This window comes from Mus musculus, chromosome 2, assembly GCF_000001635.26.
Source record: "Mus musculus strain C57BL/6J chromosome 2, GRCm38.p6 C57BL/6J".
NCBI lineage: Eukaryota > Metazoa > Chordata > Mammalia > Rodentia > Muridae > Mus > Mus musculus.
In genome coordinates, this window is record NC_000068.7 from 133,696,281 (window position 1) to 133,722,291 (window position 26,011).

The 26,011-nt window shown below is 40.2% G+C and overlaps 1 annotated feature.

Annotated features, from left to right (window-relative positions):
• Positions 13,170 to 13,825: an enhancer, noted in NCBI's record as "ECR-1". NCBI's record gives its function as "enhancer in osteoblast progenitors" and the evidence as "EXISTENCE:transgenic organism evidence [ECO:0001131][PMID:17283059]".

Genomic DNA, 26,011 nt, shown 5'->3' on the forward strand with positions numbered 1-26,011 from the left:
CCAGGTGCTCTAGCATTCCCAGGATTCCAGGAACTTGATCAACCAGGTTCTCAGGGTCCAAAAGACTTGACCCTCAGGAACTCTGACACACCCAGAATCTCAGGATCACAGAGACAGATGGACTCTGAGGAGTTCTGACACAACCAGAATTACAGAAAGGACAGGCTACAGTCAGATATGTCAAGGGCAGGTAGCACTAGAGATAAGCAACAGAAACCAAGGTTACTTGGCATCATCAGAACCCAATTCTCTCACCATAGTAAGTCCAGGATGGTGTCATCACACCAGAAAAGCAAGACTCAGATCTAAAACCACTTCTCATGATGATGATAGAGGACTTAAAGAAGGACATAAACAATTCCCTTAAAGAAATATAGGAGAACACAGGTAAACAGGTAGAAACGCTTAGAGAAAAAACACAAAGATTCCTTAAAGAATTATAGGAAAACACAGTCAATCAGGCAAAGGAAATGAACAAAACCATCCAAGATCTAAAAATGGAAATAAAAACAATAAAGAAATCATAAAGGAAGACAACCCTGGAGTTAGAACACCTAGAAAAGAGATCAGCAGTCACAGATGCAAGCATCACAAACAGAACATAAGATATTGAAAAGAGAATATTAGGGGAAGAAGATACCTTAGAAGACATTGACACAACAGTCAAAACGAACAAGGCAAAAAACTCCTAACCCAAAGCATCCAGGAAATCCAGGACACAATGAGAAGACCAAACCTAAGGATAATAGGTATCGAAGAGAGAGAAGATTACCAACTTAAAGAACCAACAAATATCTTCAACAGAATTATAGAAGAAAACTTCCCTAACCTAACAAAGAGATGCCCATGAACATACACGAATCCTACAGAACTTCAAATAGACTGGACCAGTAAAGAAATTCTTCCTGTCACATAATAATAAAAACACCCAATACATTAAAGAAAGAAAGAATTTTAAAAGCAGTAAGGGAAAAATGTCAAGTAATATATAAAGGCAGAACTATCAGAATTACAGCAGACTTCTCACCAGAGACTATGAAAGCCAGAAGATCCTGGGCTGATGTCATACAGACCCTAAGAGAACATAAATGCCTGCCCAGACTACTACACCCAGCAAAACTCTCAATTACCATAGACAGAGAAACCAAGATATTTCATGATAAAACCAAATTTATACAATATCTATCCACAAATCCAGCCCTATAAAGGATAATAGATGGAAAACACCAACACAAGGAAGGAAATTACACCCTAGAAAAAGCAAGAACATAATCTTTCAACAACCCTAAACGAAGATAGGCACACAAACATAATTGCACCTCTAATAACAAAAATAAGAAGAAGTAACAATCACTTTTCCTTAATATCTCTTGACATCAATGGACTCAATTACCCAATAAAAAGACATAGACTACCAGATTCGATATGTAAATCGGACCCAGCATTTTACTGCACACAGGAAATGTACCTCAGTGGCAAAGACAGACACTACCTCAGAGTAAAAGGGTGGAAAACGATTTTCAAAGCAAATGATCTCAAGAAACAAGCTGGAGTAGCCATTATAATATCGAATAAAATCGACTTTCAACCAAAAATTATCAAAAAAGGACAAGGAAGGACACTTCATACTGGTCAAAGGAAAAACTACCAAGATGAGCTCTCAATTCTGAACATCTATGTTCCAGATGAAAGGGCACTCACATTCATAAAAGAAACTTTACTAAAGCTCAAAGCACACACTGCACCCCACACAATAATAGTGAGAGACTTCAACACCCCACTCTCAGCAACGGATAGATCATGGAAACAGAAACTAAACAGAGACACAGTGAAACAACAGAAGTTATGAACCAAATGGATTTAACAAACATTTATAGAACATTTCATCTTTAAGCAAAATAATATACCTTCTTCTTAGCACCTCATAGTACCTTCTCCAAAATTGACCTTATAATTGGTCACAAAACAGGCTTCAACAAATACAAGAAGATTGAAATAATCCCATGCACCCTATCAGATGACCACAGACTAAAGCTGGTCTTAAATTCCAACAAAAGCAACGGAAAACACATATTCACACGGAAGCTGAACAATACTCAATGATAACTTGGTCAAAGACAAAATAAAGAAAGAAATTAAAGACTTTTTAGAATTTAATGAAAATGAGTCACAAATCAAAACCTACACTACACAAAGAAAGGAGTGGTAAGAGGAAAACTCATAGCTCTAAGTGCCTCCAAAATGATACTGGAGGGAACTTACACTAGCAGCATGACAGCACACCTGAAAGCTCTAAAACAAAAAGAAGCAAATACACCCAAGAGGAATAAACAGCAGGAAATAATCAAACTCAGGGCTGAAATCAACCTAATAGAAACAAAAAGAACTATACAAAAAATTCAACCAAACCAGGAGTTGGTTCTTTGAGTAAAGCAACAAGATAGATAAACCCTTAGCCAGACTAACCAGAGGGCACAAAGACAGTATCCAAATTAATAAAATCAGAAATGAAAAGGGAGACATAACAATAAAAATCATAGAAATCCAAAAAACCATCAGAGCCTACTACAAAAGTTTATACTCAACTAAATTGGAAAGTCTGGATGAAATGGACAATTTTCTAGACACATACCTGGTGCCCATGTTAAAACAAGATCAAATAAACCATCTAAACTGTCCCATAACCCTAAAGAAATAGAAAAAGACATTAAAAGTCTCCCAACCAAAAAAATCCCAGGACCAGATGGGTTTAGTGGAGAATTATATCAGATCTTTAAAGAAGATCTAATACCAAAACTCTTCAATCTATTCCACAAAATAGAAACAGAAGGAACACTACCCAATTCATTCTATGAAGCCACAATTACGCTTATACCTAAACCACACAAAGTCCAAAGAAAGAAAGAGAACTTCAGATGAATCTCCCTTATAAACACTGATGCAAAAATACTCACTAAAATTATTGCCAACTCAATCCAAGAACACATCAAAATGATCATTCACCACAATCAAGTAAGCTTCATCCCAGGGATGCAGGGATGATTCAATATATGGAAATCCATCAACGTAATCCACTACATAAACTCAAAGAAAAAAGCCACATGATCATTTCATTAGATGCTGAAAAGCATTCAACAAAATTCAGCATCCCGCCATGTTAAAAGTCTTGGAAAGATCAGGAATTCAAGGCCCATACCTAAACATAGTAGAAGGAATATACAGCAAAACCAGTAGCAAACATCAAATTAAATTGAGAGAAGCTGTAAGCAATCCCACTAAAATCAGGGACTAGACAAAGCTATCCACTCTCTTGCTATCTATTCAATATAGAACTCGAAGTTCTAGCTAGAGCAATAAGACAACAAAAGGAGGTCAAAGGGGTACAAATTGGAAAGGAAGAAGCCAAACTATCACTATTTGAAGATTATATGATTATATACTTAAATGACCCCAAAAGTTTCACCAGAAAACTCCTAAAGCTGATAGAGAACTTCAGCAAAGTGGCTGGATATAAAGTTAACTCAAACAAATCAGTAGCCTTCCTCTACTCAAAGGATAAATAGACTAAGAAAAAAATTAGGGAAATGATATCCTTCACAATATTCACAAATAATATTACATACCTTAGTGTGACTCTAACCAAGCAAGTGAAAGATCTGTATGACAAGAACTTCAAGTCTCTGAAGAAAGAAATCAAAGAACATCTTAGAAGATGGAAAGATCTCCCATGCTCATAGATTGGCAAGATTAATATAACAAAAATGGACAGCTTGCCACAAGCAATCTACAGATTCAATGCACTCCTCATCAAAATTCCAAATCAGTTCTTCATAGAATTAGGAGGAGCAATTTGCAGATTCATTTGGAATAACAACAACAACAACAACAAAAAAAAAAAAAAACCCAGAATATCGAAAACTATTTTCAACAATAAAAGTACTTCTGGGGGAATGATCATCCCTGACATCAAGCTGTTTTATAGAGCAATAGTGATTAAAAACTGCATGGTATTGGTACAGAGACAGGCAGGTAGATCAATGGAATAGAATTCTCTTTAACTGGAGGTCAGCATGTAGAAGAATGCAAATTGATCCATTCTTATCTCCTTATACAAAGTTCAAGTACAAGTGGATCAAGGAACTCCACATAAAACCAGAAACACTGAAACTTAGAGAGGAGAAAGTAGGGAAAATCCTTGAATACATGGGCACAGGGGGAAAATTCCTGAACAGAACACCAATGGCTTATGCTCTAAGGCCAAAAATCAACAAATGGGACCTCATAAAATTGCAAAGCTTCTGTAAGGCAAAGGACACTGTCAATACAACAAAAAGGCAACCAACATATTGAGAAAAGATCTTTACCAATCCTACATCAGATAGGCTAATATCCAAGTTATACAAAGAACTCAAGAAGTTAAACTTCAGAGACTCAAATAACCTTATTAAAAATGGGGTACAGAGCTAAACAAAGAATTTTCAACTGAGGAATATTGAAATGCTGAGAAGCACCTGAAAAAAATTTTCAGCATCCTTAGTCATCAGGGAAATGCAAATTAAAACAATCCTGAGATTCCACCTCACACCAGTCAGAATGGCTAAGATCACAAATTCAGGTGACAGCAGATGCTGGCAAGGATGTGGAGAAAGAGGAACACTCCTCCATTGCTGGTGGGATTGCAAGCTGGTACCACCACCCTAGAAATCAGTTTGGCGATTTCTCAGAAAATTGGACTCAGTTATACCACTCCTGGGCTTATACCCAGAAGATGTTTCAACATGTAATAAGGACACATGCTTCACTCTGTTCATAGCAGCCTTATTTATAATGGCCAGGAGCTTGAAAGAAGCCAGATGTCCCTCAACAGAGGAGTGGATACAGAAAGTATGGTACATTTTCACAATGAAGTACTACTCAGTTATTAAAAACAATGAATTCATGAAATTCTTAGGCAAGTGGATAGTACTAGAAAATATCCTGAGTGAGGTAACCCCATTACAAAAGAACATACATGGTATGCACTCACTGATAAGTGGATATTAGCCCAGAAACCTTCAGGAAACCAAGATAAAATTCACAGACCACATGAAGCTCAAGAAGGAAGACCAAAGTGTGGGTGCTTCAGTCCTTCTTAGAAAGAGAACAAAATACTCAAAGGAGCAAATATGGAGATAAACAGGAGCAGAGACTGAAGGAAAGGCCACCCAGAGACTGTCCTACCTGGTGATTCATTCCATATACAGTTACCAAAGCCAGCCACTATTGTGGATGCCAAGAAGTGCATGCTGAAAGGAGGCGGATATGGCTGTCTCCTGAGAGGCCCTGCCAGAACATTACAAATACAAATGTGGATGTTCACAGCCAACCATTTGACTGAGTGTGGGGTCCCCAATAGAGGAGTTAGACAAAAGTCTGAGGCAGTTGAAGGGGTTTGCAAACCCATAGGAGGAAAAAGAATATCAACCAACCGGACCCCCAGAGCTCCCAGGGACTAAGCCATCAACAAAGGAGTACACATGGCTCCAGCTTCATATATAGCAGAGGATGACCTTGTCAGGCATCAATGGGAAGAGAGGTCCTTGGTCCTATGAAGGCTTGAAGCAGGGGGAGGGAGGATGGGATATGGGGCTTCAGGGAGTGGGGTAAACAGAAAGAATAACTTTTGAAATGTAAATAAAGAAGATATTCAATAAAAATGAAAAAAGGAAAGAAACAAAAACAGCATAGAATATTATCAGAGAGATTATACTGTACCAGCAACCTACAATGATTATAGTCTGGTGTCTCCCCTCCATCATTTAGTGCTGTCACTGATATTTTTTTCTATCAGTATTCAGTGGAAGCTCACTGTGGCTTTAGCTTACATTTTTCTGGTGGCTAATGATGCTAAAAGTTTTTCACAGCAGTCTTTTGTAAATTAAATATGTATGTTTATAGCACACACACACACATACACACATATAAACTTTTTTTAATTAGGTATTTATTTCATTTACATTTTCAATGCTATCCCAAAAGTCCCCCACACGCTCCCCCACCCACTCCCACTTCTTGGCCCTGGCATTCCCCTGTACTGAGGCAGATAAAGTTTGCATGACCAATGGGCCTTTCTTTCCATTGATGGCCGACTAGGCCATTTTCTGATACATATGCAGCTAGAGACATGAGCTCTGGGGAGTACTGGGTAGTTCAAATTGTTGTTCCACCTATAGGGTTGCAGGTCCCTTTAGCTCCTTGGTTACTTTCTCTAGCTCCTCCATTGGGGGCCCTGTGATCCATCCAATAGCTGACTGTGAGCATCCACTTCTGTGTTTGCTAGGCCCGGCATAGTCTCACAAGAGACAGCTATATCTGTGTCCTTTCAGCAAAATCTTGCTAGTGTATGCAATGGTGTCAGCGTTTGGAAGCTGATTATGGGATGGATCCCTGGATATGGCAGTCTCTAGATGGTCCATCCTTTCATTTCAGCTCCAAACTGTATCTGTAATTCCTTCAATGGGTGTTTTGTTCCCAATTCTAAGAATGGGCAAAGTGTCCACACTTTGGTCTTCGTTCTTCTTGAGTTTCATGTGTTTAGCAAATTGTATCTTATATCTTGGGTATTCTAAGTTTCTGGGCTAATATCCACTTATCAGTGAGTACATATTGTGTGAGTTCCTTTGTGATTGGGTGACCTCACTCAGGATGATGCCTTCCAGGTCCATCCATTTGCCTAGGAATTTCATAAATTCATTCTTTTTAATAGCTAAGTAGTACTCCATTGTGTAAATGTACCACATTTTCTGTATCCATTCCTCTGTTGAGGGGCATCTGGGTTCTTTCCAGCTTCTGGCTATTATAAATAAGGCTGCTATGAACATAGTGGAGCATGTGTCCTTATTACTGGTTGGAACATCTTCTGAAAATATGCCTAGGAGAGGTATTGCGGGATCCTCCAGTAATACTATGTCCAATTTTCTGACGAACCATCAGACTGATTTCTAGAGTGGTTGTACAAGCTTGCAATTCCACCAACAATGGAGGAGTGTTCCTCTTTCTCCACATCCTCACCAGCATCTGCTGTCACCTGAATTTTTGATCTTAGCCATTCTGACTGGTGTGAGGTGGAATCTCAGGGTTGTTTTGATTTGCATTTCCCTGATGATTAAGGATGTTGAACATTTTTTCAGGTGCTTCTCAGCCATTCAGTATTCCTAAGGTGAGAATTCTTTGTTTAGCTCTGAGCCCCATTTTTTAATGGGGTTATTCGATTTTCTGGAATCCACCTTCTTGAGTTCTTTATAAATATTGGATATTAGTCCCCTATCTGATTTAGGATAGGTAAAGATCCTTTCCCAATCTGTTGGTGGCCTTTTTGTCTTATTGACGGTGTCTTTTGCCTTGCAGAAGCTTTGCAATTTTATGAGGTCCCATTTGTCGATTCTTGATCTTAGAGCACAAGCCATTGCTGTTCTATTCAGGAATTTTTTCCCCTGTACCCATATCTTTGAGGCTTTTCCCTACTTTCTCCTCTATAAGTTTCAGTGTCTCTGGTTTTATGTGGAGCTCCTTAATCCACTTAGATTTAACCTTAGTACAAGGAGATAGGAATGGATCAATTCAAATTCTTCTACATGATAACAGCCAGTTGTGCCAGTACCATTTGTTGAAAATGCTGTCTGTTTTCCACTGGATGGTTTTTGCTCCCTTGTCAAAGATCAAGAGACCATAGGTGTGTTGGTTCATTTCTGAGTCTTCAATTCTATTTCATTGGTCTACTTGTCTGTTGCTTTACCAGTACCATGAAGTTTTTATCACAATTGCTCTGTAGTACAGCTTTAGATCAGGCATGGTGATTCCACCAGAGGTTCTTTTATCCTTGAGAAGAGTTTTTGCTATCCTAGGTTTTTTCTTATTCCAGATCAATTTGCAGATTGCCCTTTCTAATTCATTGAAGAATTGAGTGGAATTTTGATGGGGATTGCATTGAATCTGTAGATTGCTTTTGGCAAGATAGCCATTTTTACAATGTTGATCCTGCCAATCCATGAGCATGGGAGATCTTTCCATCTTCTGAGATCTTCTTTAATTTCTTTCTTCAGAGACTTGACGTTCTTATCATACAGATCTTTCACTTCCTTAGTTAGAGTCACAACAAGGTATTTTATATTATTTGTGACTATTGAGAAGGGTGTTGTTTCCCTAATTTCTTTTTCAGCCTGTTTATCCTTTGTGTACATAAAGGCCATTGACATGTTTGAGTTAATTTTATATCCAGCTACTTCATTGAAGCTGTTTATCAGGCTAGGAGTTCTCTGGTGGTATTTTTAGGGTCACTTATATATATTATCATATCATCTACAAAAAGTGATATTTTGACTTCTTCCTTTCCAATTTGTATCCCCTTGATCTCCTTTTGTTGTCGAATTGCTCTGGCTAGGACTTCAAGTACAATGTTGAATAGGTAGGGAGAAAGTGGACAGCCTTGTCTAGTCCCTGATTTTAGTGGGATTGCTTCCAGCTTCTCTCCATTTACTTTGATGTTGGCTACTGGTTTGCTGTAGATTGCTTTTATCATGTTTAGGTATGGGCCTTGAATTCCTGATCTTTCCAAAACTTTTATCATGAATGGGTGTTGGATTTTGTCAAATGCTTTCTCCGCATCTAATGAGATGATCATGTGGTTTTTGTCTTTGAGTTTGTTTATATACTGGATTACATTGATGGATTTCCATATATTGAACCATCCCTGCATCCCTGGGATGAAACCTACTTGGTCACGATGGATTATTGTTTTGATGTGTTCTTGGATTAGGTTAGCGAGAACTATATTGAGGATTTTTGCATTGATATTCATAAGGGAAATTGGTCTGAAATTCTCTATCTTTGTTTGGTCTTTTTGTGGTTTAGGTATCAGAGTAATTGTCGCTTCATAGAATGAGTTGGGTAGAGTACCTTCTGTTTCTATTTTGTGGAATAGTTTGTGAAGAACTGGGATTATATCTTCTTTGAAGGTCTGATAGAACTCTGCACTAAACCCATCTGGTTCTGGGCTCTTTTTGGTTGGGAGACTATAAACTTTTTAAAACATTACTTTTTATTTTCATGTACATTTGATTTTATGTGTATTCATGCAGGATTTTTTTTTTTTTTGCCTACATGTATGTCTGTCCAGTCCATGTGTGCTTGGTTCCTACAGAGGCCAGAAGATGGCATTGAATCTCCTCCAATTGGGATTACAGGCCATTGTGAGCCATTGTGTGAGTTCTCAGAATCAAACCTCCATTTTCTCTAAGAACAAGCAGTGCTCTTAGCCCTGAGCCCTCTCTCCCACCCTGTATTGGTGACTTTTCATAGCTGTGACAAAAGTAATTGACAAAAGCAACTTGGTGGAAGGAGGACTTCTTTGGTTCATGGTTTCATGTGATGGAGTCTATGCTTGCTTTGCTTCATGTACTTGGGCAGGACACCATGGCAGTGAGAGACCAGGCAGAGTGTCTTCTTCACCATCTGGTGCCTGGGAAGCAAAGAAAGGAAGTAAGAGAAATGCCATGGACAATATACCCCCAAAGGTGTCTAGCCAGTGACCTCTTACTCTTAAGTCCCATATCCTAAAGCTTCAAGAACATTCTCAAGTACTTCTGCCATCTCTCTAGCTAAGATCCCAGGACCTGATCTGAGGGAGGCACTTTATGCCCAACCCATAATGATATTATTTAAGGGTTGTAAGTACTGGATGATGTTCTACTCTACTTAATGAACTCAAAATTAATTATAACCTGAGAGAGGGAAGAGAATGTTGGAGGAAGGGTGGGAAGGAAAGAGAGAAATAATAAATAATAAAAATAATGTTTCATCTTGAACTTGGGACTCTTGGATTAATTCCTATAGTGTCTGAACAGATTAGGGGTAGCATGCTCACTCTGCATTCCCTAGGATAACAGAGGATTTTGATATGATTTATGAGAGCATGTCAGGAATGCAGTGGTGCCCCTACGAGTTGTCTAGTTCTCTGGCACCTACTGAAAACTCAATTGCTGAAGACTTTCACATACAGAGATATACAAATATATGTCCATGCACAAGTGTTTGATGTATAAAGGTGTTATTAATAGTGACTACACATGTAATAATGGTGATTTCCTAATATACCAATAAAAGTGAAAATATTCACCTAGCCCTTCATTTCACTCTCCTTTTTCTACATTTAGGCAAGGTCAGATCCATGAATAATTACCATTAGTTATAACTGCCTATAGGATTGCCTACAGCAGCATACTATACGTGTTTATAGCTTAGGAACAAAAATCCCACTAAGAATGCGTTTTCTTGGATCTATTCATCATGTGTGTATGTGTGCTTGTGTATGTGTGTGTGAGTGTGTGTGTATGTGTATACATGAGCACAAAGGCATACATACATGATTGCTCTTTCACAACAGGATACTGATTAATAAATTAGAGTCAAACTTTGATGGCCATGTTTTAAAATGACTAAGGAAAAAAATCTACATTAGATGACCCTGACAGGACACACTGAGAAAATATGTCTCTGACATTCTTCCTCCAAAGTATGAATATAGTTCAAACTTATCAACAAGATCTGAATCAACCAAGAGTAAGAGGCTAGTCACAGTTTTCAAAGAAAAGCAGAATGAGTTCCAGATTTAAGAAAATGTGCTTGGAATGAAATCTGAAGAGATGAAGTCTGCAGAGATGACAAACACCTCCCATGTAGAACTGAGACAGGTTGGTCTTCAGAGACTGCTGTGTGTGCTGCTGCCAATCAAGGAAAACATGGAGGGTAAACTAATTAAACCTTGAGTTTCCAGTTTTTCATCATCTTCCTTTGGATTTATGCCTCACACAGAGGCATAGTTCTTTGGAAATAAATGCCTGGTTATGTAAGATCCCCTTAAAAGTTTAAACAACAAGAGGTGTGTGTGTGTGTGTGTGTGTGTGTGTGTGTGTGTGTATGTGAGAGAGAGAGAGAGAGAGAGACAGACAGACAGACAGACAGACAGAGAGACAGAGACAGAGAAAGAGACAGAGAGACAGAGAATAGGCAGATTAAACAACCTGTAAATAACTGGTATACTTCTATAAAGGGCATTTGGAAGATTTTTTCCCCTACGATTCTCAAAACTTTTCTCCAAGTTTGAATTTATCTCATACTGAAATCCATCTCTTACAAAGCGTGTAACACAAGCCATTCAATGCACCTCATGGCTCTCCTGATGATAAAGTCAGAGAGTGAGTGAGTGACAGCTGTCATTTGAACCTTTGCAGTTGAAGACACAGAAGCTCAGGTGAAAATGGTGAGATCTGGAGGATACTGAGGTGGAGGCCCTGGAGATGTTTGCTGATGGGTTTCCAGAAGTTTGAGTTAGGAGAAGCTTGACCAGTGCCTTGTCTATAGAAAGTAGGATTTCTGAGAAACCTTTCCAAACCAGGAAACAGTTCGAGAGGAAAAGTGAATGACTATGGCAAATCAGACCTGCCATGCTCATATGTGGGGTGGAGACCTTAGATGTCAGGGGCTGTACTTACAGAGGTAGGGAGATTTTGTGGGTATGGGAAGAGATGGGATAAACTAGGAAACTGCATAGAAACAGGATTTACATGTTACCTTGACTCATTTTTCACAGTTAAGAGATGCTATGTCCTGACTTTGTTAAGAAACTTAACCTTTCCCTTTAAATGTAGAAAAGGCAAGAAAGGTGATGGCCATGTCCAGTGTGTTACACCACTTGCCCTCAGGTGTGCAGAAACACATGGAGAAAAGGAATTCAGAAGTCTGCTTCAGGAAGAAAGCACTGAAGAATGTATCTAACAACTAAAGAAGAAAGGAAGAGATGTCAAAGTTAGGTAGTGACTTGTTGATTTAAAATACAGCTTGCAACTTGGAATGAGAGACTAAATGAAATCAACAGAGGCAGTATAATCTTAAACAAAACAGGACAGGACATTTATAAGGACTATATCTTATTCCCAGACACATCTATCTATCTATCTATCTATCTATCTATCTATCTATCTATCTATCTATCTATCTATCTATCATCAATCTATCCACCTCTCTGTTGTCATGCCAGGGTCAGCAACCTTTCCACAGATTCCTACTCCCATACTTCTCCTATGCCCAATGCCCAAAATCAATGAAGTCACTTGACCATGGATTGATGTCGCGTAAACCATGAACCAATATGTGTCTTCTTTCCTGCCTACTGATTTCTTAGTTATTTTGTCATAGAATGCAGAGCAGCCTAATACAGGGTCTTTGTTGGATTTTGATCATATGGATCTGACTGTGGAAACTATGGGGATTACAGTGCTTCAGAAGTTAGTGGCAAACCTACCTTCTCAGAGCTGCTGCTGAGAAAAGAGAGAGCTAGATGGTGGACTTTGTGGAGAATTCCATTTCCTCTGTAGAAATCAGCACAGAGAACTGTGATCGAACAAAACTTATTCCCAGATAGCAATTGTGTTTATTACTATATGCTATGAAGTTTAAACTAGCAGATGGAACAGCTGTTGAAAGAACAAATTTGTCATGATGACTGGTTTATGGTTTTATCACAGCATAAATTATAACAAGAGATAGGGAGACTGGTTCGCTGGGAACACCACTTGTCTCCAGAGGTGCAAAGCCCTTGTCTCTTTCCAGCAAGTATTAAATTTGCTGAGCATAAGGTCTGTGATCTATGTCGACATCTCTCACATCTCAGAGGAAACTGGATTGGTCTGATATGAGTGGCAAGGGTCATATGTTGGCCTAAGGCCTCAAGTCCCCATCTGAGCTTGTCAGTACTGCTTTTCAGTCACCTTGCTTGGTGTACTGCTGACATCTTGATGCACAGTTAGAAGCCTACTGTTCCTGAGAGGCGGGAATCTGCTGCTACATTCCTTCTTGGCTATGCCAAATTGAATAATTTAATGAGCTGTCTTAGCTGGTGCCCTGAGACGTGTGGTGGCACATTTGTTTGAGTCATACTATTAAGACGGAAGCTGAGTGTCTTTTTCAGCTCCCCGCCAAGGCTCCCTGTCAGCAAATTAAGTGTGACCAGAAGTCCATTTGCACTAGACAGTCAATGGAGAAAAGACTGCAAGGGGTCTCTGCACTTGCCTAGAGGCATCTCCAGGAGACCATTGCTGATGTTCCATGTGTTAGGCAAACACTGTTGTAAGCCACGCTGCTTTTGAATGCTTTATATGTTCTATATATGTCAATCGGAAAAGGCTGCTGTTAGCTGCATCTGACCTCTGGGTCAAATTCAGCATCTCCTTCTCCTTGTTCTTCCCCAGATGCTCCTTTGAGTCTCTTCTCTTTCATCTAGTGTCTCCACCCAACAAGCCAAGGGAAGTGAGGTAACAATAACTTGCTGCATTTTACCTGGCCCACCCAGAGAAAAGTCTATTTCTAGGCAAATGCGGAAAGCCCAAACCTAGAGGAATGCAGCAGGCCCTTTAATCTAGCATCCTCTGTGCCCTGCACAGCCTAATGTTTAATTTGAAAAACAACCTGAAAATAGCACGAAAGGAAACGTGGAATTTGCATAGCTATATATATGTTTAAGATAGTCGTTTGGAAAAACACTGTGTCGGAGGAGAGCTGACCCCTTACTTGAAGCTGCCCGAATTTTATGGACTCCTCGGAGATAAGGCGTGTAATTTTGAGTTGAGTGATGGTTGCGTTTCCGCACTGTAGTCTTGGTATTAAGGAGGTGGATGTGCAACCCTGTCATTTCTGAAAGCTGAGCGCTGATACTCAGAGTGCTTTAACAAAACAGTGAAATGATCCTGGTGGCAGCAATTTGGTATATTTCTAATACTCCATCTTGGGTCTAATTTCCAGACCCTAAAATCTTGTTTTCTCATTAAAAAAAAAACTTTTTCCTTATTTACCATAGTTATTCACTTTTCGCCTTAAAAAGTTTCCTGGTTTGGAAGGTTTCACTGAAACCCTACTTTTAGTGGATGAGGCGCTTGGTCAAGCGTCTCTTAACCCAGCTGTCTACAGATAGATTTTTCAAATCATTTAGAGGCTGAATTTCATTATCAAAGCACTATGTTTCATAACTAGAGAAGAATGCCAAATATCTTGGTCATTACCAGCTTCCTGATCATTCCAGGCTGAAGGTAATTGTCCCTCCTAGGCTCATAAGGTGGACACTTGGTTTCTAGCTGGCAGTGCAATTAAGGATGCTGCAGAAACTTCAGGCAGTGGGAGCTAACCAGAGGAAGAGAGACCCTGGGGGTAGGCCTTTGTAGGTAATACTTTCTTTCCTGTCTCACTAGCTGCCTCCTCTCTAGCATAAGGTGATTTTCTTTTGTGATGCCAAATGTTCCTGTCACTGTGGTGCTCTGCCCAGGATCACAAGCTGAGTGGTCTGCACCTAGCCATTGACATATGTAAGTAAAATAAATGTCTCCTTGTTTATGTTGTTTATATCTGGTGTCTTGTCATGCAGTGAACTAGCACACTAGTTTTTCTAGCATGTTCACAGTCTTTTGAAACAATCTTACTGACAGGTATAACTTAAGCTCTTCTGATTCTGTGAAAACTCTTCTGCAGGTCCAGGAGTTAGGATAGAAAGCTGAAAACAACCAAGGGAAGATTTAAAAGAGGCATGTTTGAATAGAGGAAAAGGTTTGGAATTTTGTGGCCTTCTAAAGGGGTCTGTGGATGGTCATGAACTCAGGTGGAAAAACAAAACAAAGCAAAACACTATTCATTATTCCTTAAGCTTTAGTTAATGTAGTATCTCTGAAAACTTGTTGTTGTTGTTATTTAGAGACAGGGTTTCTTTTTTATAGCCTTGGATGTCCTGAAACTAGCTCAGTAGACCAAGCTAGTCTTGAACTCACAGAGATTTGCCTGCTTCTGTCTCTCAAATGCTAGAATTAAAAACATGCAGCACCATCACCTGGTGTATTTCTCTGAATGATAAACATGACTTACAATGCACAGGCATACCAATACTCACACATTATAACAAAGTTCTTGATTTTGACAAGGGAAGACTCAAACGATTCTTGATGCTCATTACCTTTTGGAAATTAGGTAAATACAAGACCTACTGCAAGATCCTCCCATCAAAAAAATTCAATAAAGTATGACTAGTGTAGCACACCTAAAATATTGTTATAATGATTGGACTACAGCTGGTCTCTTAAATAATGTTACATGTTTTATGTAAAATTATTATTCTAACACACAGTTGAGAAAGGACACCATTGTGTACAGATGGAATGATCCTTCCAGTGAGATACTTGTGATCTGTGATATTGGAGTTGGGGGAGGGGTATGGAAGATGCTATTAATGGGATGACAGAGTTTGGGAGAGAGAGGCTGCTTGAACCTCTGCTTCCTTCTTCTGGTCCCATGTCTAGAGCTAAATGGCTAAATGGTCCTTTTGAAATACATACAGAGTGAGAAAGAGAGCGCAGGGGTAGGTGGCATGTGAAGAAGTTTCCTAGAGGTGCAACTTGATAACCATTGTTCAAGGTAAAGCTGCAGCTATTCCTGCTGTTCTGCATCTTGTTCATTAAGAACCAAGTGCAGAAAGTCTAGGTTCATATTTCCTCCCAGTGCTCCCTGGCCAGCCAGACTAACTTAATAAACAAGCGCCACGTCCCACAAGAGATCTTGTCTCAAAAAATTAAGGAGTAGGGTCATTGAAGAAGACATCTACGGTTCATTTCTGGCCTCAACGTGTGAACACTTACATAAAACTGTGCACATTGATACGAACAAAAGAAATATTCTTTATTTGGTAATCATTTTTTGGCAGGATTTTTTGACTAAAAAAAAAATTAAAATCATCCTGAGTAACACTATTGTCCACCTGTTGCTCGGTCGGCCCATGTGCCGGTCAAGTCTCTGTATTTCTGAAAATCAAGATAGTGACTCTATCACCCACATAACAAGAGTTTGAGCATTGGAGTAAATGTGTTAAAGGTGTGGATCTGTACCTGAACTTTTGTTGCTGTTGCTATGTAGTTAAATTTTAAATAGTATAATTATTTAACTGGTAAGATATTTCTTTATATTCTCATGACATTACACACAAGAGGAGGAAGCTTGTCATAAAAAAGCTGGTTTTTGTTTAGATAGTATCTTCTGGTTCTGCAGAATGGATGGAGCCTGCATGAGTCCATACAGCACTCCCCTCTCTGTCTGTTCCCACTAGGATCTGGCCAGTTTGCATTGACAACTCCCCATCCCAAGGCCTTTGTGCCTGTTTTGGAGGGGTTTAGAGTGATCAAGCGCTGGCAGTGACCATTGAAAAGTCAAAGAGTGCTATGCAAGGTAGTGCGCAACTTTAATCCCAGCACTTGGGAGGCAGAGGCAGGCAGATCTCTGAGTTAGAGCCCAGTTAGAGGTCTACAAAGTGAGTTCTGGAACAGCCAGGGTTACACAGAGAAACCCTGTCTCAAAACACAAAAAACAACAAAACAAGTCATAAAGCTAAAGGTCTTTATGCTATGCAGGTTGAGTTCTGAGAAACATGTTGGCTTGGAGGGTTTTCTGGTGTGTGTGTACTTACTCGATTGTGTGCATAATTGTGTGTGTATGTGTGTTTGGCTAGAACAGCTCAGAAATGCATAATTATAATTTACCATGTTCAAATCCGAGATTTTGGCTATTATGCAAAACTGGCAGAGGTTGGTTTGTAGCTTTTTTAGTGTCTGGGTTTGCTCATTTCCCTCTGGTTGGTGTGGGGAGAACTAGAGGCCTCTGTTCTGACCAAACAACCACAGCACAAATAGGCCCAGAGCCTGGGACTATACAAGGACAGTGAACTGAGGGGGTGGGGTGGCTAGGGCAGCCAGGCACAGAGCCTGAGAGCAGCAGGGCTTCCCTTGCCTAAGGATACTCTGGAGAGGACTAAGGCAATTGTGTGAAGTTGCACAGCAGAGGCAATTCCACTGCCAGCTGTGTGTGTGTGTGTGTGTGTGTGTGTGTGTGTGAGTGTGCGTGTGCGTGTGTGTGTGTGTGTGTGTGAGTGTGCGTGTGCGTGCGTGCGCGCGTGTGTGTGTGTGTGTGTGTGTGTGTGTGTGTGTGTTCCTTTGATAATTAGGTTTCTGTTTTCCATCAGAGATCTTTTTCCTTTCTCACTTTCAGTCCCTGAGGTCTGAGGAAGCTGAATCTTTCTCTTCCTACCTCCCTTAGCTTTGGTGATGGTCATATGGTATATACATGACTATTTAGACCACAGTAACTGCAGAACACTTGGCTTGGGATTTGACTTTATATACCATCTACTCAGAAAGAGTCAGCCCCATCCCAGGCATTATGCTAGAGGTAGATGATAGGAAACAGCTGTTTTCCTTTTACATTAGACACTACTAGTAGAACACAGTTTGCACTCCTGAAAATGTCTTTGTCCGTACATGGAGATAACTCATTTGGAAACACACCAACCAAGGTGAAGTAGAACAGGGAGACGAGGGAGGTTGTAGCCTCTGCTCTATCAGCTGAGTCATTCGAAATGAGGTTGTAAGCCAACGTTGCTGAAAGCCACAGGTGCAGTTAGTTGGCGTGTCTTTCGCATAGGCTGGCATGAGGTAGGCTTCTGTTACTTGCTGTGAATGCACTTTGACTAAGGTGTCCTCTTCACAAAGTCTGTGTTTCACAGCCTCTGTCACAATAATGCTAAACTCTAAGAATTTGATGACGGCTCACAAGCAAGCATTTCTTCTTTCATATATGCTTATGAGTTAACAGGGCTCAAGGACTCATCTAGACTGTGTTCATCTGGATTAGATAGATTTTTGGTAGGGCCCTATCTGAGCCATGTATTTCTTTCTGGACAAGTGACTTCATGGGGTGGGTATACTATTCCTCTTCTTATGACTGTCAGCAATGTCAAAGAGTAATTTCTACCACATGAACACTTCCATGCCTCCTGTTCACTAATATAATCTCATCTAAAACAGTCGGGCATTTCTTCCTTAAGGATGGAAAAACCAAGTATCTAGTAAGCAATGATATAATCTACTACAGCTTCAACATAAGCAAAAGAGAACAGGGGTTACTTGTTATAAAATCATGCAATTCTAAATGTGCCTAGAAATAAAAGTAGTGACAAACAAGGCAAAAGATTTAACCCATGTTAACATGGCAAACAGCAATTTTATGTAGCACTAGCATTTGTTTATTCCAGAAAAACATATTCTGGTTTATTTCTTAAAGTAATAACTATTATTGAGCTAAGTAGAGTATTACATAGGAACCTTTTTCTGACTTAAAGATCATTTTAACATGCTGCATACTAGATCTGTGTGTGTATAAATGGCTAGTAATTGATATAGACATTTCACCACTTGTTTAATTTGAATTTGAATTTCTTACCTCACACTGTGAGTCTTATGAATTCTACAAGGAGTAGAAAAATTAAGAGACTCAAAATGAAAGAGACAGAGCTGGTGAGATGGCCCAGTGTTTAAAACTGCTTGCTGAGCTTGCAAGGGACCTGTGCTCAGTTCCCAGTATATGCTGAATATGTTCCAGTATATACTTATAATGGAAAGTTCATCGCCATGTATAACTCCAGCGCCAGGGTCTCTAACACCCTCTTATGACCTTTATGGGCACCTGCACACATGTGAACCACACACATATGACGAAGTATGCCTGCATGCATGTGTCTGGACATCACACATACACACACAAAAACACACAGATCTAAATAAATCCTCAAAAAATGAATTGACATGAAAGGGGAGTATCCATCTAAAGCAACAATGTCTGTTTGCCTTTGAATGATTCCTGCTTTTCAAGTGCTGTACTAACTGAATTCAATCTTTAAAACAAACAAACAAACAAACAAACAAACAAAATGAACAAACATAAAAACCACACATACAAAAAACCCAACCCTTCAAAATTCTGGTAATGCCCAGAGCAAAGACACCAAATGTAGATATCTTGTGTCAAATCTGAGCTCTAGTCTCATTTCCTCACAGGAAGTTAACATCAACAGAGTAAGCAGGTGGATTATTAAGGCTCAGTTCTAGAAAGTACTGCTGCCTTGCTGCAGCAGAGCAGGACTTTGGAGCAGGTAGAGACATTGCCAACTAGACGCTAAGCGGAGGTGGCTTGGTACATCTAAATTGAATCATAGTGCAGAATCCTTTGATATTCCCAGGGAGGGGGGCTCTTCTCTGCTACTCGTGATATGTAGAAAACTTGTCCTGACAATTCATCATGAGGCGTTAATATATTACCCTGGAAAGCTTCTTTGCATCTCACATTACTGGAGAAGCTCAGTTGCTTTAAAATTCAATTAAAAAACAAAAACAAAACCCAAGAGTAGCAGCCCAGCCCCGTGTCCTGGTAATTCCACTACTGAGGCTGTATTTGATAATCATTCAAATCATTTGTGACTCGTAGCTGGTGGGGATGATTGGATTCAGGGACTTTCCTAACCACTTGAAGAAAGATGTTTTAACAGTGACATCGTCTCCAGTTTTGTGCACGTTCCAACAGTGAGTATCTAGGCAGTATAGATAACTGAACACTAAAAAAGGTTTCTGAGAATGTAGGGACATTAAGTTTAGAATTTCACTTGAATCCTTATAGCTGAATACAAGGTTTTGTAATTAAGATCTCTGGGTGGAAAACGTGGCTTCTTTTGACCCTTTACTTGAAAGGATGACACTACATTGAAGGGGGAGATTAAGAAGCCGAAGGCAGTAATGAAACAATCCAGAAAACAAAAGGGGTGGGGAGACGTCTTCACAGATAGCTCCATGTCTCCATTTTGCTCTGTAACACTCTGCTCGTGCTGATGTGAATATTAGCAACGATCAGGTTTTTAAAATTCTGTTAACACGAGAACACCATTCTGTTTATAAGGCAGTTTCAAACAAGTGTAACTTGAAAACTGTGGTGTGAGAGAGAATCCACCAGAATTGCAGAGGCCGGATTCTTGACTCTAATTTGGGAACGGAGACAATTGGCTCTACTGCATGTGCCCACTTCTCCAGAAGGGTGACAAGGAAGGAAACTTGGCTTTTTTTTTTTTCCTTTTAAACCTCCTCCCCCTCTTCTATTTTTAGGATGAAAAAGCTGCTTCACCACAGGGCAAGATCCTGAGCAAACACCAGGGTTGGGAACAATAAAAAGCCCTGAAGAGTGAGTCAGGATCCTGCCTCCAGCAAAAGGCTAAGTGAACAGACAGGAGCCCTGAATGGCAGCAAGCAGGTGATCTGTCAGAACACGAAATGGGAGGAATTCCGATGTATGGCCCTGCCCGGAGAATGCCCTGCCTCCTTCTTCTGAAGGACACAGTGCTACCACCTCGAGTTCATCTAAAAAAGAGCAAACAGGGCTCCGGACCCTCAGCTCCTTTGAGCCTTTTAGGCAGAAAGATAGAACCCAGCCATGTTACTCTTTCTGTGACTTTGAAACTCACTTGACAGTTCTTTCAAGTTTTTAATCCAAAGAAATGTATGTGATGGGCTAAATAGCTTTCCCAGCGTGAGCATCAGGCCATTAAAACCTGTAGGTCTCCATATCTCCATGCCTTCCACTGGGTAGGAATACAAGGAGACCACACAGAAGGGACTCTGTTCCCCCGCCTCCCACACATTTACAGTTGTCTGTCTCCTGGATTGGAAACAACTCTGTTTTGCTGGAAGCCAGTGTACCTACTCTGTGATATTGAAGCTGCCATTTAACTCCCTACCCTGAGTGCTCTTGAGTTCAGCATTTATTTATTCTAAGAACACATAAAGTCCAGCACTGTCGGTATTCCAGGGATCTGAGGAACAAAAAAAGATACAATCCATGCCCCAGGGACTTTATGCTTGAATGAAGACAAGACAGGCAAACCTATCATTATACTACAAGGTGATTGATTAAATGGAGATCTGTTGCCAAGAAAAGAGGGAATGTAGAGAGTGGATTGCTTAAGCCTAGCTGAGAGAGTGAGAAGAGACTTCAAAGAGAAGGAGCCTTCCTTGAGTTGGGACTTGACAGGTTAAAGGGAGATGTATAGGCAAGTGTGTGTGATTTAAAAATACAGCTCACTCAGGCGTGGTGGTACATGCCTACGGTCCCAGCACTAGGGAGGCTGAGGCAGAAGTAATCCTAGGAGTTTGCACACACACACACACACACACACACACACACACACACACACACACACAGAGTGTCAGTTCCCTGCTTGAAATTATCTAAGGCTCTACTATACATAAGATGAAATCAGTCTCCTTGGGGAAGATTCGGGATTTTGTGTGTGCCTCCCTCAGATATCTGTTTCCTCTGATTCTCCTGTAGGCTCCCAAGTCTCTTCTGCCTCAGCCCTGCAAAGCCCTTGGGGCTTTCAGCTCCCAGGCTCCTGTTCCTTCAGGGGCTTTACTAACAGCTCTTTCTCATTAGGCTGGTGGTAGAATAACAGGAGGCACTAACATGCCAATCTTTCTAGTTTCCTTGCTTCTGGACCTGAGGGAGGGATGGCAACAAGCAAGTCATGAGTGTGTTAAGGGACACAAAGAGAAGCAGACAGCTTGTTTTATCCAGGGTGAGGTGATGATGCATGTGTGATTGCCAGGCAGAAGTGTGCACTTCCTAGTGTGAGTCTACAGTGCTTTCTTCTGCTGTTGGGACACTGGAAGTGTGTGTTGATAGTGAGGAAGAGTGCAGAGCCATTACGTAGTGAATAGGTCAGTGAAGAATCACTGAGCTTGCAGGATACTCTACCTAATTGAGCATGTATGTATATATGTATGCATACATGTATGTATGTATGTATGTATGCATGTATGTATGTATGTATGTATTCTTATTTCCCCAGACAAGGTCTCTCTGTGTATCTCGGGCTATCATAGAACTCACTTTGTAGACCAGGCTGGATATGAACTCAGAGATCCCCTTGATTCTACCAGCCAAGTGCTGGGATTAAAGGCGTGCACCGCCACCGTCCAGCTTCAACGTTTTAAATATGGGCTTACCGCAGTGGAAGGTGACTGGTCTTGAGCAGTGGCTCTTCCTGACTGCTGTTAATCAGACTCTCTTCTGCGGTGCATTAGTTTCTTATGTGTACTTTTGCCACCACACTTATCTGAGATTAGGTTGCCTGTATGTCTGTGTGAGATCTTCTTCTCTCCACGAAAACATAAACTTTATGAGAACGCATTGGACTAGCTCAAAGTGGGCACTCCAAGTGCTAGCTAACAGAGGACACACAATGCCACAGAGGGTAGTGTGGTCACCTGTGAGAGAAAGAATATATCCTTAGACATTGTCAGGTGCTCATACTGGAGTCCATGGGTTCCCGAAAATTAGAAAATAAACATAATAAACAGAAGATATTTATGCAGCCTTTTTCAATCTCCCTTTTCTGTTTTAGACTCAAACATAATAATTCTAAGAGGAAGTAGCATCTATCCCAAAGGCATGTTGTTCGTTGGTAGAGAAGTTTGATATAAATTTTGTGTTTGTAATATAGATTTCTCATAATACAGTGAACATAAGTGTTTTGGGTTACTTGTTTTAAAAATGAGCTTCATAAAAATTAATTTAAGTTATGTATAAAAATGATATTATACTGCTAGACTGTTGCATATTTTCTTTTTTCTAAAATTTTAGTGTGTGTGTGTGTGTGTGTGTGTGTATGTGTGTGTGTGTGTGTGCACGTGCACACACACTCATGCTGTGGTGCTTTGTGTGAATGCTAGAAGACTACTTGTTTGGTTGGTTTGCTCCTTCCGTCCTGTGTAAATGAATTATTTTCTTCTACAATATTGAATCACTAACCTTTCTGAATCTACAATGACACTCAGAAGTCTCTAGCTCTTGTGTTATTTGATCTCTTAATGTAATATAATTGGTTGTGTCTCAGCATTAAACTCTGGGCAGAAGAGACCATCTGAGAGCTGCTCTTTCCCACAGACAGGTATGCCAACATTGCTTTATTTGAATCTGCCTAACTTTCTAAACTGAGTCCCCCTCAGTTACATAATTTTCTTCTTTCTCTATCTTAGGACCTAAGCTACTGTCTGTTATTAGTGTTAGGAAGTTTTGAAATAATTTAAATTTGTTGGAATTGATTAAATGAAACCCATTTTGCATTGTTGCCCAAGCTTAATATCACTCATATAATCATCCCAGCAGCAATGTTATCATGGAGGCCTGGATTGAGGAGAAAATGATTCTTTTTACTACTAGAAGCATCCCTTGGTGTGTTTCTCTGTTCAGCTCACACTTTGAACATCTGCCATTTCAGCATCTATTTGCTGACAAAGGGCTATATATATAGGCAATAATGTCATTACTCTGCTGACAGCCAGACTTGATGTGTTTGTATGCATAACAGGCACTACGGAAACTGCACTCTCTGAGCTTCTGTACTAGTGGGATTTCCAATATTTCTTTCACTAAATGGGTAAAACACTGGGAATGGGAGAAATTATCCTTTGATGATGAAGCAGTCCATCTGCACATTGTACAGAAGTGGACTCCAGGTCCAGTTTGACCTGAAAGCCAGAGGTCAAACTGTTATGATTCTCTTGTATATGATTCTTTAAGTAGATGTACTATTCTTTTATTATCATTGTTGTAGCAAATATGAGAGAAAGCCTGTTCCAGGGAGCAGTGCTTTGAGAACTTTGCAATATAGTACATAGCCACGCATAAGGGTAATTACACAGGGTGCAAATTGCAGACCATAGGTCAATCATCACACAAGAATGTTGCCTTGTTAGCAGAGGCAGGCAATGGATATTGACTGTGGGAACCCCACAAGCAAAAGGTAAAGTAAGCACACAGGCTCATCATTGGAGCAGAGGAAGGTGTTTCTTTGAAACGTTTGTAAGTTTCTCAAGGCCTTGATACCCTCCAAATGTTCTCACAGGAAGAGCCAGATAGACAGGTGTTTTACTATTAGATGACCTTGACCCAATGCCAAATATTAGTTATATTAGCCAATCTGAGCGAATCAGATTTTGATTTTTGAATTTGAACTAAAATACTCAGAGGGTAATGTTTGGGGCTGCTACTCAGCTTCCCTGGAGCACAGTTCTTCAGAGCACTGTGCTTGCATCTCCACAAAGCTCCAGTGTTTTCCCTGGTAGCGAAGAGAACCTTGGCCATGATCATGTTTCAGTTGTCCAAGGCTGTGTATTTCTTGATGACGTATTTGGTTTTCATTGTCTTCCCTTCCTTACCTACTCATTGTCATCAGTATTTTCTTGGGATCACCTCTCAAATAAAATATGTGAGTCTACATTTAGAGAGGAATGTGAAATAAATCCACTAAGTCAGGTTGGAGGTAGATGGATCATAGTAACCCAAAGATACACAAGTTCAAGCTACTACTATTGGTGGAGATAGGTGAGCAGATGGGAATTCTCTGAGATTCTAAATTGCCCCATTCTGGAGATAGTATATAGTGAACCATTTTCTCCCAAAGAGACTATTAGAAACAAAGGTTAATGATCAACTGAGATGGTCCAGCATCAAAGAAAGCTGTAAGAAAATGCTGTTATAGACTATCTTTGCTAGATGAAGGAGGCAGAATTCACAAATGAAAAGACCAGAACGTAATAGAGAGGGCTCAAAGACTAGAAGAACCTTGTGCACAAGCTGACAACATTAAACTGTGTGTGTGTGTGGGGGGGGGGTAAGGTAGTAGGGAGTGGGATTCAAGACATGACTATTAACTTATAGCACAACACAAGGCCTCAGTGAGGAGAAAGACCTGACCTAGAATTCTCAGAACCTAAGGTGAAAGTTGTAAGTCGGAGTACAGAGGCCAACTGACATTTCTCTGCTGGCAGCCTTGGACCCTGGCTATCTTTGCTTTTCTGGCCTTCCATTTCAGCAAGGGTGGGGCTGTACAGCATGCACTTTGTAAATTCTTGCTCCCATTTTCATCTTATCAGGAGAGAAGTCTTAGAAAACAGAGCAGAAGATAGTTTGGGGAAAGCTGCATCCTTCCATAGCCACCATGGAGCTAGAGCAATTCTGAGACCACAGGTGAATGGTACCAAGTCAGAGACACCAAGAATGATTGGGTAGAAGGTTCTGGAAACATTAAGGTATGCTTCTCCTACTACGAAATTTATGGTTATAAGAGAATTGGGCACACCTAGTGATTGACATGGGCTAAACAATTCATGAATGCAATTATTAACTGTTGAAGAATACCTTGAGAACAAAGGCAAGGCTTCAAGAGAGGCAGAGAACAGACGAGTTAGAAGTCCTGGTGAAGTGTTCTGACTCTATCCCAAGCCCAGCTGCTTCTGACTGGGTATTCTCTGGTGACCTGTTCTTTGAATGAGTCCGTCTGTCCCAATTCTCCTTTCTCTATGTGCACCTATCTTACTGATACTTAATTTTTAAAAAAATCAAAATGTATTCAACAAGCACAGTATATAAGCCTTTCTTTAGACTCAACAAGTGGACTCTGAGAAGCACCATTTTGGCAAAGCATCCGCTCCCCTTGAAACATGAGTGCTTAGCTACAGAAGAAGTAGTGATACCTGTTCTAGGACTGGGCTGGAAGAAGTAAAGGAAATGCCTCCAAGTTCCCTTGAGATGCTTGCTCCTGGAGTCCAGCTGCCACCCTGTAAGGAAGCTGAAGCCTCCTGGGGAGAGTTCTTCCCAGTTGACAGCCTGTATGCATCCATAGGCAAGGAAACGCAGCATCTGTGGAGGAGCTACCTCAGTCCTGTCTAACATCTGACGAACAACTCAGAGACCCCAGACAGGATCAACTTACCAAGACCCCCATAAGTGGGAAAAGTAATGAAGGTTTTTTGTTTGTTTGTTTGTTTGTTTTCTGTTTTCTAATACAAAGGTTGAGGATGCTTGATACGCAGTAATAAATGACAAATACCAAGGTAAAAAATTTCAGTACAGATATTCCCACAGATTAGCCAAGAAGGGACTCTGCTGAGAATCTAGACTCCTTCAGGATCTTGAGATATGGAGAATATAGATGATAGAATCTGAGTTGTTTTGAAACTTTTTACCTGATTTTATAAAAATAATAAACGTTCAGTATAGAAGACATGAAAAA